This window comes from Prosopis cineraria, unplaced genomic scaffold (genome assembly GCF_029017545.1).
Source record: "Prosopis cineraria cultivar Desert tree isolate PC_DT_omini unplaced genomic scaffold, ASM2901754v1 PC12, whole genome shotgun sequence".
Classification (NCBI taxonomy): domain Eukaryota; kingdom Viridiplantae; phylum Streptophyta; class Magnoliopsida; order Fabales; family Fabaceae; genus Prosopis; species Prosopis cineraria.
In genome coordinates this window covers 31,393,425-31,406,365 of record NW_026555343.1, presented here as the reverse complement: position 1 = coordinate 31,406,365, position 12,941 = coordinate 31,393,425, and the positions used below count along the sequence as shown (strand labels likewise).

Sequence of the window (12,941 nt, the reverse complement as noted above, 5' to 3'; positions counted from 1 at the left end):
ATATTTTTAGCTGATGACATATATTATAATGGGAGGGAACAATAATTAAGAAATTTTGCGGTAAAGCCCCTTAAAATCAAACAAAAAAGAAATATTTTTTTTCTTATTTGGACGTGGGAAACAAATAAACAATCTTTGTACAGACCCATTTTTGTTACATCTTCATGGAAAATCCTACTTCATAGTACAATAAACCGTGTCTGAAAACCAGAAAACGAACCAAAAAAAAAAACGGAAAAAAAACACATTTTGACTGAGTCAAAAAGAATCAGGAAAGATAAATTTCATATTTCTTTGAAATTGCTACTCACTTTCTTCTTTAATTAATTTATTTTCAAGACTTTCTAAAAGTTTTTAATTACTTTAAACAAGAAAAACTCAAAAGAAAAAGGGATGTTGACTTGTAGTCAAAAAGAGCTGGGGACCAAAGTTTTTCATTATTTCGTGGAAATTTCTTCTTATTTTAAACAAGAAATTTCCACCGACAGTTTTATCTTTCAAAAAAACAATGCTTCACCAGTCAAGGCTCATTGACTCATTTGTCTACTTCCTGGAAATTTCCTGTTAACTTCAATTGAACAAAGGCTCAATATACTCAGAGACTCATTTTTCTATTGTGTTGATCTAATTCGCAGGATAAGCAAATTCGCCCAATCAACTTCAAGACTTCAACCTTTGATTTGATTTAGTTACTCCCACCAAGGTATTCTTCTGATCTTTCTCCCTTCTTCCCTAACAACTTGAACGCTTTTCTTTCTGTGTCTTTGTAAAATCAACAACCTATAAAACTTTGGTTTCTTTTGTTTTTGGTGCCTCAGCAATGGCTGTGTTTGCTTCTGCTTCTTCTTCCCGAGTGAAATATGATGTTTTCATCAGCTTTCGGGGTTCAGACACCAGATTTGGTTTTCTCAGCCATTTGACAACGGCATTGCATGGAAAGCAGATAGATGTCTATGTGGATGACAGGCTTGAGAGAGGGGATGGAATATCATTGGCACTTAAGGAAGCCATAGAAGGATCAATGATTGCGTTGGTCATATTCTCCAAAGATTATGCTTCTTCAAAGTGGTGCTTGCAAGAGCTTGTAAAATCATAGAATGTAAGGAAGCAAGCGGACAAATTGTGTTACCAGTTTTCTATTGTGTAGATCCTTCAGATGTCAGGCGTCAAAAACGAACTTATGCAGATGCATTAGCACATCTTGAACTGAAGTTCAAGGATAACTCAAACGAGTGAAAAATTGGAGATCTGTCTTGAAGAAAACCGCAGACTTATCTGGTTATCATTCATCAAATTTTCAGTACGTTTTAGTTATTCAATACATCATTTTATAGAGTTTCTAAAGCCCTTTCTTAGTTGCCCCCAAATGATTTAGAATATGGTAATACCAAATTATGTCTATGCATTTATTATTCTTATATAATGAGTAGCTCGTAATAATTTTCTTTTCTTTTATTTTCAACATGCTAGAAACGAATCACAGCTCATTGATGCAATAGTCCAAGATGTCCTAAAAAAATTGAAAGATAACAACCTAGTTGTGCCAAAATCCCAGCTTGTTGGATTTGATCACAATCTCGACATTGTTGAATCATTAATGAAAATTACGTCACAAGAAGTTCGAGTTCTTGGTATTTGGGGTGTTGGTGGCATAGGCAAACCCCTTGGCTAGAGCTACATTTGACAAATTCTCTTCTCAATTTGAAAGCTGTTGCTTCTTAGAAAATGTGAGAGAGGAATCAACAAGGATCGATGGTTTGAGTCGCTTGCGTCAAAAGCTTCTTTCTAAGCTATTACACCTAGACAAAGATGTCACCATAGATGAGGATGGTGCAAGGAGAAGACTGTCACGGAAAAAGGTCTTGATTGTGCTTGATGATGTGTCCGATTCAAAGCAATTAAAAGATCTAGCTGGACAGCAACTTTACTTGGGACTTGGCAGTAGAGTAATTGTAACAAGTAGAGACAAGCATGTTTTTAGGAGTGGAGAGATTCATGATGAATATATACATGAAGTCAAGGAGTTGAATTTTGAAGAATCACTAAAACTTTTTAGTTTACATGCCTTCAAGCAAACTCACCCCAGTATGGGATATGAAAAGCTATCAGAAATGACAGTTGCCTATGCTAAAGGCATTCCTCTAGCTTTAGAAGTTTTGGGTTCCCATTTTCATTCTAGAGATAAGGCATACTGGGAGAGTGAGCTCGAGAAACTCAGAAAGTATCCCCGTCCAGAAATTCAAAATATATTGAAAGTTAGTTATGATGAATTAGATGACATGGATAAGGAAATATTTTTAGACATTGCATTTTTTTTCATTGGAGAAGAAAAAGATAGCGTTACTCAGGCACTAGAATCTTGTGGTTTCAAAGCAGTTAGTGGAATCCAAAATCTCATGGATAAATCTCTCATAAAACCAGGTTGGTTGCATGATGAAAGTATTGAAATGCATGATTTGATACGACAAGTGGCTGAGCAAATAGTTCATGTGGAATGTAAGAAAGATCCTACATTACGTAGCCGATTAAATGATGCGGATGAAATTTGTAATGTATTGCAAAGGAACAAGGTAAGTGAAATATATATCATTTTTTATTTTTATCCTTTTGGAATAAATTTTTTAAATAATTAATATTATTTTTATTTTGTCTTTTTTTTAGGGAACTGATAAAATTGAAGGCATCATATTGGATTGGAATAGAATAAATCATTTACGATTGAGCCCTAATACCTTCACAAAGATGAAAAATTTAAGAATTCTCAAAATTTTTTGTCCTATGTTTCGGTACTATGATGCAAATAATTCAGAGCTTCCTTTTGATCTTGGCTCTTTTCCTAATAAATTAAGTTATTTTCATTGGGATCTATATCCATTGGAGTCTTTGCCATTAGAAGGCTATTGTTTTGAGAACCTTGGTGTGCTATGCGTGCAACGCAGCAATATTAAAAAACTTTGGGATGGAGTGCAGGTACTTATATATATACACTAATTGAGGTGTGTGTTTGTTCAATTTAATTAAATTATTAGGCTTTATGCTAAAAAATTTTTCCGTTTCCATTGTCACAGGATCTTGTGAATTTAAAGATATTAGATTTGAGGGGGTCCAGACAATTGATGGAGCTGCCTAATTTCTTTAGGGCACATAATCTTGAAAAAGTAGATCTCTCGGGATGTAAAAGTTTACGAGTGTCCATCCATCTATTTTATCTCTTCAATCTCTTGTTATATTGGATCTCTCTCATTGTGGGAAATTAAAGAGTCTTGATCATGCCTCTTTTCCTAATAAATTAAGGTATTTTTATTGGGAACAATGTCCACTGGAGTCTTTGTCGTTGGGCTTTTGTGCTAAGAACCTTGTTGAACTTCGTATGGCACACAGCAATATTAAAAAGCTTTGGGATGGAGTGCAGGTACTTATACACACACACTAATTAGTATGTGTGTGTCTCTCTCTTCAATTTAATTAAATTGTTAGGCTTTTATGTGTAAAACTTTTCCGTTCATTGTCAAAGGATCTTGTGAATTTAAAGACATTATGGTTGCCTTGGTGTAAACAATTGGTGGAGCTGCCTAATTTTTCTATGGCACGTAATCTTGAAATAGTCTATCTCGGGGGTTGTGAAAGTCTACATAGTGTTCATCCATCTATTTTATCTCTCCAATCTCTTGTTGACTTGGATGTCTCTAATTGCAGGGAATTAGAGAGCCTGAAAGTGAGACTTATTTAGAATCTCTCTCTAACCTTGGTGTTCATGATTGTCAAAGCCTCAAGAAATTCTCTTTATCATCAAAGAAATTGGGAAGTTTGTGTTTCGATGGGACTGGAGTTGAAATATTGCATTTTCTACCAATGGGAGGTTTCACGGAACTCAGAGATCTTGAGATTTTTGGTGAAAGATTGAGGAGCCTTCCAATAAGTGAGCTATGTGGCTTGACAAATCTTGAGGCATTTGAAATTTGGGATTTCCAGCAGGTGATTCATACAACAGAGCTGCGCTCTCTTTTTGATGCTTGGCGTAATTTAAAAATACTAAGTTTGGTAAGATGCAGTTACTTGCTGGAAATCCCTGACAATATCAAGGCCTTAACAAGCTTGAAACACATTTCCCTGAGAGACTGTGAGATGCTTAAGTCTATACTTGGACTTCCTCCCTTCCTTGAAGATTTAGATGCTGAAGGATGCACTTCATTGGAGATCGTATTTTCTGACTCTCTAGTTTAAAATCAGTGTCAATTTGATTTCCAGGAGTGTATAAAGTTGGATGAGTGTTCTCTTCGCTTCATTGAGAAACTAACTCATTTCTCTTTGACTTCAGCCTGTAAGGCTAAGTGGCTTCTTCATGTTGGGGCTTGTTACCCGAGAAGCAGAGTTCCAGAATGGATGGAATATAAACATCAGACAGAGGCTTCCAATGCTATTGAATTCATTTGCAATCTCGAACGATCACCAACCATCTTGTGTTGCTGCATTGTTCCTCCTCATCTCTGCTTACCTTCCGTGCAGCAGATCTATTGTGATTTCTCTTATGATGATAGCAACAAGTTCTGCAATTCATTTCCTTCTTATTGTGGGCATAAAATCGAGCCGTTTCATGTTTACATATGGCACCTGGAATTGGGAAGGGCTTCATTTGGCGGTGGAACAGGTAATGTTGCCAAGATTTCATGTGAATTCTATGCGGGATATTGCAATGATGTTTATCAAGATAATGGAGAGGTAGAGAAAGTTCCAATGAAAGCATGTGGAGTGCATGTGACATATAACTCACAGTCGGACTCGGATGAAGAACGACTCCCTCCAACAAATCCCATGACGACTTAACCTGTCACCCCTTGCAACTGAAATTTATTCGCAAGAGCAAACGAAAGCATCACCACCCACACATACAGTTTCTTTGATATGTCTTTGCAGGTGTCTCTCCCTTCTTTGCTTTTTATTTATAAGCTCACCTTCACTACTATTATCTTAAAATCACTCTTGATTAAAAAAAAAAGTAATCAAATATTTCTTCTACGCTTAGATATACTAAATTAAAGTGGTGATTTATTTTACAATATCGTATCTATTATTTCAATATTTACACCTTATTGAAGAAATAAGTATGCCTTTGTCCAAATTTCATCCAATTTTTTTTTAACAATTCTTTAATGTGTGTGTGTGTGTGTGTGTTTTGTTTATTATTTCTCTACATAGTTTTTATACAGTATAGTACTCTAATGTGTATAATAACTATTGTAGATTATACCGACAACACATACAAAACAACACACACACATATATTTGTTGGAGATAGATGTAATTTTTTTTTAAGAGTGTACTTTTGCTATCTACTTTGTTTTAACTTTCTATTTATTGATTGATCCTGTATTTACATTTTATTTGTGAGGATAATATTTTTTGAATCACCAAATTGTTCTATATAATTTTCATATACTTCTGATAACAAATTCTAACGTAATTTGTGTGATTATAAAATAGGTCGTTTTTGGAATAAAATAAATTGTTGTTTATTTATAGTATGTGAAACTTTTGTGAAATTAATGAAGCTATTTACATGCGAAAACTTTTTACAACTTTTGAAGATTACCTTTAATCAAATTATATCTGTTAGTTAAACCAAAAGTGAAATAAACAAAGGTATTTTTTAAGATTATTCAAATGCTGCATTTAATTTTGTAAAACTCTAGTATATTATCAACATATAGTAAGTGCATTTTCAGGCCAAAAAAAAAAAAAGTTATAGGTAAGATATCGTATATAGGATTGGAGGAAGTAAAAGAGCAAAACACAAAGCTTGTTGATAGTATTTCAATTTATGTAAGATATGAAGTCTTAATGGATCACCCTAGGCTGACCTTAAGCTAATTTGTCCATTATCATTTCTTGTTTGCAGTGTCTCCTTTATGACTAATAAATAAATCTTCATCATTTTTTACGGTATAATTTTGTTGCCTTACTTTGTTTTGACAGGTGTGTTAGTCTGTGCATGACTTATAATTGAGAGTTTGTAAATGACTGCTGAAATTTTATGATTTTTGTCAGTTAACATATTTTGAATATTTTATTTTGTGACTTGTGAGATTTTGTCCTTGTGCTAAGTTGTCTTGCTCTTTCCCCTAACATGTGAAAATAAATTTGTGCTCATTCTATTCAATGTGCCTGAAATTTTAATTATTCTTTTGCATAGTGTAAAGTGGATTAAAATTTTGTTGGGCTAAAACTGCCCTTTTTGAACACTAGAATTGTGTTTTAATTTTGGGATAATGAAATTTTTAATATTTCAAATTTGCTTTATTATCAATTTAGTCTTTCAAGTTTAATTTTTATGAATTTGGTTCATTAAGTTGTTTTAATTATTGATTTAGTCTTTATTGTATAAATAGGATGTAACATGTAAAACTTTGCTGGCATAAATAACAAAATTAAAAAAACGAAATTATTTTGGTAGAAAAAAAAAGACTTAGAAATTTAAAGAAAAAAGAACAAAATGTTGTATCAGGTACTAGATTAATAAAAATTAAACTAATTTAAAAGTTAACTTATTTTCATTTACTAACATATACATATTGAGTTATTAAAATACTTCATATATTAATTTGGGATGAGAAAATATCAAGAAGGAAAGTGTAATATATTGTTCACAAAACCCAAGGCTAATTATTCCTTATATAGAGGAGATACTGAAAACCCTAGAGCTTTATACAGAGGCCGTGTGCACAATGAATAATGAACAATAACAAATGAATACCATCAAATGGATTCTCAATTCTAGTAGACTGAACCCTTTGGTCCATGTGTTATTATCTTGGGCTTAAGTTTGTTGGGCTGCGCCTTGTTCATAGACTTCATTAATGTTTTGACGGAATAAATTTGTGTTTTGAAACGTAAGTAACTAATAAAATGATAATTTAAAAAATATAAAAAAATAAATAAATCAAAATTAAACTTAAAAAGCCTAAATCAATAATAGAGACAAATTTAATGGATTAAAAATTTTATTATCTCTTTAATTTTTGTTCTTCAGCTTTGATTATCATGAAGAAAGTTTCAAAATATTTATTTTGCTCCTTATCCTTACCTTGATATAATATTTAATGCCTCTCTTTTTTCGTAGTCCAGTAATGCAGTGCTGTCAACTTCCTTGAATCCTTGTTTGTTGATCAATTTGTGTGGCTTGGCAAATCTGGTGCATTTCATCAATTGTTTTTTGGCCCTGACATGGATATATTTTGTTTGTGCAATGCAGTTGCTTCTTGTCTCAAGAGCAAGTCCAAAATGCAATGGTGAAGAGTCTTTTTGCTAATGATCATTGAGGTGTCTTTGACATGTGAATCATATGTAACAAGGGTACCATTATTGTGACAATTTTATATTTAATTTCCTTATGGAAGAAACATCATTATCTGGCTTCCTCAACTAGCCGTTGCATGTGAGTATTGTATAGCCTTTTATATGGAATAAACCAGTGATTCATTTTGATTTATATATTGTCAAATCCTAATTTTTAAAACTTTCCCAATACAATTGGGAGTGATATGGTTCAGGAGAAATGGAAATTGAAGCTCATAAATTAAAATTCACAAATTATTCACCGGATTATTGCTTATTTGGTAAGTTTAGAATTTTTGCTGAACTTTAAAAGTTCATAACTAAATCTAGAAAATTCATATCTTGAAAGCTACTAAAGTCATTTAAGTGATAAAAATACATTTTAAACCCTTTTTAGTTTCAAATAGTACATTTTATTCATTTTTTTAAATTTGCTCTATTTCTTTGACAGAATCTATGCCATAATTTGAAAAATTCATAACTCAAGTTGTACATGTCCAAATGATCTGGTTTAGGACTTTTTAGAAATCTATATATGTCAAGTTTTATCATAAAAATTCTCATGAGCATTGAATATGGGTTATTATACATTAAATAATAAAATAGTAACCCTCCTCTAAAAAGAGTTTAAGCTAAACAATCACAATCATACATATTAAAATCATGATTTCAAGGCTAGTTTAGGACTCTATATTGGTCATCATACATCAGCACATATCAATTATGCATACCAAACCTCATCGTAAATTTACATAGCTTATGGACTTATTTATACATTTCTCATTTTTATAAAAGTAATGCCATAGGAAAAATATTTTTCCTATTCTACTTACATTTGCTTCTTGCTCTAGCTCTTTCTTTAGAGGCTTATAACCTAACATGGTGAGTCATTGGGGGTGAGATTCGAGAGAACTTTAGTAGTAAATAATATCATTCAAGCATACAAGGTAAAAGTTTCATACATAACATATACTTGCATTATATGACTTCATAACTAACATATTGACATGTTACATGCTCATACATCATACATGGACCATGAAACACTTAAAAACAAGGTTTCAAACATTCATTCATAATTCATAGAATCAAAAAAACTAATCATACATATCATCATGCAAGCATAAATACCAAGCATGTAATGAAGGGTAAGTTTACTACCTTTTAGATTTAGTATTTCTTCTTTGTTTTCCTTGCTTCCATTTGATCCCCCATGATTAAACCTCCAATTTTTTTTCCATGACACTCATTGACCCTAAATATTTTCAATAGAATATTTATGACAATTGTTAGAGCTAATAATTACATTGTCAATAAATGACAACTTACTCTTATTTAATTATTGCTTTTATTATCTTAATTTTTTCACTTTATTTTTCCTTTGACATAAAATTCTTGTACCAACATTTTCCTACTCAATTTTTCATAAGGAACTCATTTTTAAGTTCAAATTTGACCAATTCTAACTCCTTCCTTTTGAACCATCCTTGATAGTAACTCTGGGTATTTGTGATCTTAAATTATGGTTTCTTTCAAGCTATTTTCATGCTTCATATGTATGTGTCTCAAGGCTAGGTTCTAAATCATATTTCATAAACTTAAATGCTTAACTAATAATTGCTTAATTCTTTAGAAAATTGGGTAGCATTTCTCCTTAAAAATTGGCCATCCAAAAATTACATTAAGCTTTGAAATCAAGCCACCATTCATTAATAATCATCTCTATAATCATTTATAAGCCATTTTTTATCATTTAATCATCAAAATATCAAGCCTTATTATCTTTAGAAAAACAGGACAGCATCTCATCACCATGAAAACTCAAGCAAAAATTATGAAAAATAGCTTAAAAAGAAGCTCTTCTATACCTCTTCTCAATATACTAACTTATTCTTGCTCTCTTCATTACTTCCTCCATCTATGCCACTCCAAACTCATCCTCTTGAAAAACTAAAATCATATAAATGTTCCTCTTGATGAGAGGAACAACTTTTGTGAAGAGACTTTGAGGTAGAAATGTGGGTTTGATGGTAAGTTTGGTTGATTTTCCTTTTCTCTCTCTAAACCTCATGCAAATCCATGGAAGAAGAAATGAGGAAGAAGAAATGGGTGTGGTGGTGTTTTAGAGAAAGATTGTATCAATTTTGATAATCTTTGAATTTTAAAATATCTAATTTTTTATTTTTATTCTAGCCAATATTTTAATCAATTTTGGACCATGTAAATAATGCCTTACTTCTTCTTGCATTTCAGATCCAAATTAACGTCACTACTCCCTCCAAATGGGCTTAAAATGGGCTCTTGCTAAAATTAACTATTTGACATAGGAGAAATTAGTATTATCTTAACCTAATGCAATTTAAATTGTAAAGCAATTCTTTTGAGCAATTTCTAACCAATGAAATTGACATAATTCATCCAAATATTTATTCCTTTTTATAAACTGATTTCCTTTAATTCTTCATGAATTTTGGGTTATTTTTTGTAATTACACTTTAAGACCTTAAATTTTTAGAAATTACATTTAACCTTGGTTGAGCTTGATATTTTCAGGTTAACATTCAGTCTTATTCATTTTTAAATTTGGGTGCTTTTTAATACTCTCATTGTATTTGATTACATATAATTAACTTTAAACATTAATAATTACTATTTGGCTTCAGATAGGTTATTACTCTTAATCATTTTTCTTCTCTTTCCTTTCTCAGCTTTAATAGTAGTTGAGATATTTAAGAAAAAGTTAAGAATACTCTCTCTATAATAGTTGTTAAAATTTAAGAGGTCTTGGTCTTTTAAACTCATCCTAGACCATCATCTTCCTAGAGAACTATCGTATACAATATGATTCAGTAACTTTCTACTAGGTCTATTGCAACTAAAAGATCTAATTGCGATCTTGAGATCTTACTGTGATCTCACTAAACCCTTTTTGAATTCAACGTTTAGTCTTATTCATTTTTAAATTTGGGTACTTTTTAATACTCTCATTGTATTTAATTACATATAATTAACTTTGAACATTAATAATTACTATTTAGCTTCAGATAGGTTATTACTCTTAATCATTTTTTTTCTCTTTCCTTTCTCGGCCTTAATAGTAGTTGAGATATCTAAGAAAAAGTTAAGAATACTCTCTCTATAATAGTGCTTAAAATTTAAGAGGTCTTGATCTTTTAAACTCATTATAGACCATCATATTCCTAGAGAACTATCGTATACACTATGATTCAGTAACTTTCTATTAGGTTTATTATGACTAAAAGATCTAACTGTGATCTTGAGATCTTATTGTAATCTCACTAAACCCTTTTTGGATTTACTATGATCCTTAGAATTTAACTGTGATTCTTTTCTAGAAGATTTAGGACATAAGGATAAAGTTATCAAATAACACTAATCTTTATTTAATTAGATATCTTTATTGCCTTTTTAGACCTTATTTATTTCTTTTGAGCATATTCTGGATATTTCTGAACTTCAACTTGCTCATTTCTTTATTTTGGACACTTTCTTGAAATATGTAAAAATATTACGCTTCTGCCCAAGAAAAACTTTAAAATTACCATTTGGTCACTAATAATCATTCTTTCTTTTCAAGTCACCTTAGGGACTTTTGATTACTTGAGCTTAGTAGCTTATTGAAGTTTGGCATATTCTTGAGCTTCTAAGCTAAAAATTCATAATGTTACATATATCATAATAGTACACAATTCCATCATGTGTGCACACAAATGGCCTTGAACCTGATGCACAAATTGCCAAAAAGGAGTTATAGATGCATTTTCTTGTTCCCTAAATTAGTCCAAAATTGCACTCCTAGTTACTATTCATGTCTTCCTGTCTTCCTCTCTACTTGGGCTCTTCATATTCCTATTTGAGGTTGACTAGTTTAGAACGAGGCCCATTTACTTCATCCATGCACATATAATGACTATTTTTGGGCCTTTCAATATGTTGGATATGGTTTATCAAAAAAGAAAAATGTCGGATATGGACTTCTAATATATCACTTTACCTTTTAATTCTTTCTCTTGTTATTAGGTCATTCAATAACATTGTTTCTTATAGTCTACAAGTTCATGGGTTGCATCAAAGTAATGTATAGTTCCAGGTAGTTCCATATGGATGGAAAATAAACTTGCTATAATTAAGAAGTCCAATTTCCTAGAAGCAACTTTTGTTTTCATTTGCAAAAATTACGTTTTATGGATTAATATTCTAATTTTTTTTTAAAAAAATCAGTTTTAAATAACCAAAACAAATGTATATCAAAATTGGGTTCATTGAAAGCAATTGGGACGCACATGCTAATGTGAGCCTCTTAGTAAAATATATAAGCTACTTGGTCTTTGCATTTTTAGGAATAAGTTGTGATACAAATAATTCCTTCTTTCACTAATTCTATGAAGAAATGCCAATCTGCCTTAATGTGTGCTTAATGATGGTCATAAATTTGATTTGCTGAAATTTTATTGGGAGTGTAGAAGGATTTCACTTTTCTCTCACTAACAAATATATTTGGTTTGTACAATTGCTCCCTAGTCGAGCCAAGTCCAAAATACCATGAAGAAGAAGAGATATTCTCACCTCTCATGATGTTTAATTAGCAAGGAGCGAATGGGCTTTCCTTTAGGGTTTTCCAAGGGAAAGCTATCGACAAATTCAACAATAGTTAGATCTGCCATTGTTTGTTGAAGATATCCATAAAGTCAAGTGATATTCTTGTTATCAACAAGCATATGATCATTGGTAGAAGAAGACCAATCATTATTTTCATCAAGCCAAAAGAAAAGGGAAGGATTTGGAAGGATTGAAAATTAGAAGAAGTGTCGAGAAGGCACCATAATAGAGAAAAAACTTTTCTACCCTGATGAAACAACCAATAATGAAAGTAACACAACTAGCTCATAAAAAGTTAATTTAAGTTAGTGAATTCCATGAGTGCGTACATGTAGTATCTAAGTGTATGTCCAAATCAGAAATTTAAAAATCAATCCTCTATCTAATCACAATCAGAAAATAAATTTTAAAAAATTCCTCTATGTGTATAGTTAGCATCTTGACTTATGTTTTTTTTTTAGAAAAATTCTTCCATATGTATACTTGGCAGCCTCACTCAAATTTTTGTAAAAAGAATCATCGATGTGTACATTTGACAAGTTGCCCTAATCCCAATAACTAAGGCTTATGATTTTTGCCAAGAGATGGCAACTGCTTATCTACATCTATGTTAGGTTTTAGGATTGAGGTGATGCAAAGAAGGCAAAATGCTAAGATTGAGAGAGGGAGAGTAATTTTTCTTAAAAATAATTTGAGTCAGGTTGCCAAGTGTACATATGGAAGAATTTTTTTTCCCAATTTAATTTCTAATAATGATCAAAGAGGGAAAATTTTTTCATTTTTGACTAAATATTCATTTAGATGCCACATGTACACATGGGTAGGATCCACTAAATTAAATTAATGTTCATATGTAGCGCATTATGTTTGGTGATGTTTTTTAATGTTTAAGGGAAAAAATGAACCAAAATCAAGTTAACACCAAGTATCCTTTAAACGTTACAGTTTAAGGGAAAAATGACCTAAAATCAAATTCAAGACACTAGTTT

General features: G+C 31.5%; 1 long non-coding RNA gene and 1 pseudogene across 1 annotated transcript; both read left to right on the top strand.

Moving 5' to 3' along the window:
* Positions 1 to 616: 616 nt before the first annotated feature.
* On the top strand, positions 617 to 3,078 carry LOC129289250 (disease resistance protein RPV1-like; annotated as a pseudogene).
* A 94-nt stretch (positions 3,079 to 3,172) lies between these two features.
* LOC129288453 (uncharacterized) lies at positions 3,173 to 7,480 on the top strand. The gene is made up of 3 exons (XR_008588006.1): positions 3,173 to 3,412; positions 3,515 to 4,914; positions 7,250 to 7,480. It is a non-coding gene; the product is annotated as an uncharacterized LOC129288453 (long non-coding RNA).
* Positions 7,481 to 12,941: the final 5,461 nt, after the last annotated feature.